At 35.9% G+C, this 2,391-nt stretch overlaps 1 long non-coding RNA gene across 1 annotated transcript; it reads right to left on the bottom strand.

Annotated features, from left to right (window-relative positions):
• Window positions 1-876: 876 nt before the first annotated feature.
• On the bottom strand, window positions 877-1,481 carry LOC118736555. Its single transcript, XR_004992718.1, has 2 exons — window positions 1,083-1,481; window positions 877-1,008 (listed from the first exon to the last, which is right to left on the bottom strand). It is a non-coding gene; the product is annotated as an uncharacterized LOC118736555 (long non-coding RNA).
• Between the last annotated feature and the right edge of the window lie 910 nt (window positions 1,482-2,391).

Raw genomic sequence — 2,391 nt, 5'->3', positions numbered from 1 at the left:
AAAAAGTTGTGCACACATACGCAAGATAATACAATCTGAATGGCTGCGGCTGGAGCGCGATGGATGGGTGAAAATAAAACTCGAAAACGGTTCGCAAGAATGCCAAAAGCATTTTCAACAACGCGCCTGTTCCTCGAAAGTATGTTGTTGTATTTAATTTCGCTTGGTGATAGTCTTAGATGAGCGTAAGTAGTCTTTTAGAGCAAAGGCATCATCGGCTAAAAGCACAAAAGGCGAGGGAGTTGACATTAAAGGGAGCGTGCATGGGGCTGGTATATGTACTTAATTTTTTTTTAATAGCGTATTTCAGGTCCGAGTTTAACCAAATTCCAGCATCACCCACTCTCCCATTAACACCGACATCAGCATAAATAAAACGATAGTGGGCATCAGCGATTGCCATCAATACAAATGAATGGTATCCTTTGTAATTGAAATACGTAGATCCTGCTTTCCTCACTGGCAGTATTCTGCAATGCTTTCCTGAGACGTTTCATCAGTTGAGTGAATTTAAAAGTGTTAATTGTTAGTTTACCATCTAAAGCGCCGATGCAGTTCGGGAATCCCCACATCTGATAAAAGTCTTTTGCAATATCACGCCAATCTTGCTCACTTGCAGGGAATTTCAAATACTCCTCCCTTAACGCCAAATATATTGCGGGAATTGATTCCTTTAAAATTCTGGAAATGGTTGATTGCTGAATTCGGAACGGCAATTGAAGTGACCTTTGGGTTTCACCTAATTTTGGAAATATGTACATACATATGTATGTCGGTACTAAAAATTACCAAGAAAATATTATATCTTACCAGTGGATAGATATCGCAATGTCAGCTGCAGCCGTTCCGCAGCTCCTATGCGGTTCCTGAATTTTGTATCCTGCTTGCTAATATAGGGGCGTACTTTTTCTAATAAGAATGCAAACTGAGCTGGAGTCATTCTTAAGATATTTTTGTGAAGGATTGAATCCTCGCACTCAATTTCCTTTAACAGTTTATGGCTAAATCCTATGAAAAGTATTTTTGATAATTACAAAAACGAACTATATACATGTGTATATAATGTGGAATTCGCAACTTACCTTCCAGTTCTCTTTTTAAAAGCCATTGCGCAGAATATTTTTTTTAGTCTTTTTCTTTTTCCTACGCTGTATTAAGGCAGCAGCGTTTAGCAAACAATTTGTTGCAATAGATAAAACTTGTATTTCCATTGTATGCTTAGAAAATCTCTCGTATGTCAAAATGCAAACAGCTGTGTAAAAAAACTAACGAAATACAGCCATCTGTCAAAAAAACCTAACGAAATACAAGTTGGCCGGACTGTTTTTAACAACCTAGTTTGTTTTTCGTTAGTTTTTCGTTTGTTTTTTGGTATATAGCTTACTCGCTTACACAAGTACTGAAATTGTATGTGACCTTCTCTTTCTTTCAAAATACAGCGTAAAATACACTCGAAATACAAGAAAAAAACGTAGTATCATACGGGCATTAAATAAAATGAGAATCCTTTGATTACACGTGTATGTTAAAGTTTTTGGATTCGGGTTATGCGCTTGGACACAACAACCGAAAATCGTTGTACATTAACTAAACCGGACCCAAGTTTCTCGATAAGGGACAACAAATATTCTTTTTTGCTCGTTTATATAAAGCAGTGGATAAAAATATTCGTATATGCGAAAGGCAAATTTATCTGTTTAAATGAACACCACCGATATTTCTTGCAAACACACATCGATTTATAAATTTTATTTCCCCTCCGACACAGAATTGTTTTCGTACAAAATTATGCAAAAAAGCTTACTCGTTCGTTTTTAGGCATGCCATTGTTACGAATTTCGATTTTTTTCCGTAATGAATTCAACAAAAACTAATGCAGCGTTTTTGCTGCATTTAAAATGCAGCATTTAGCACTTTCGAACATATGTTTTCGAAGAGCGTTCATGCTATCGCATTTAGCAAATGTACATTTACGCGAGTTCGAAATCGTATGCTTTTGACAAACAGCCGTGTTCCAGTCGCTTATTCAGATCCGTATCCATTACGATAAATTCTCACGGAAAAGATAATGTGCAAAAATCCCTACTGAAAAGGAAAAATAAATTCTAAACCGAAAATTCAATACAAAAACCTGAATTGTTTTAACCATAACCGAACATTTGTTTGTGTATATATTCATTTGTCGGTGCTGCCAATTATATTTTCCACACCTAATTAGGAAACAAAACAAACAGAGTTGATCACAAATTAATCCAGATTTCTATCAGCATCATTTCGATGTTGAATTTGCGTAACTTTTCTTTATCCAAATAATGTAAAATAATAAATGAAATCTCGATCGGCGATCACTGAAACGCAGCTAGCAGTTGTATACTCGAAAAAGCAATGTTG

Source organism: Rhagoletis pomonella, unplaced genomic scaffold, assembly GCF_013731165.1.
Source record: "Rhagoletis pomonella isolate Grant_MI unplaced genomic scaffold, Rhpom_1.0 Rhpom_scaffold_00003, whole genome shotgun sequence".
Taxonomy (NCBI): domain Eukaryota; kingdom Metazoa; phylum Arthropoda; class Insecta; order Diptera; family Tephritidae; genus Rhagoletis; species Rhagoletis pomonella.
The sequence above is the reverse complement of the archived record's forward strand: the minus strand, read 5'-3'. Positions and strand labels throughout refer to the sequence as shown.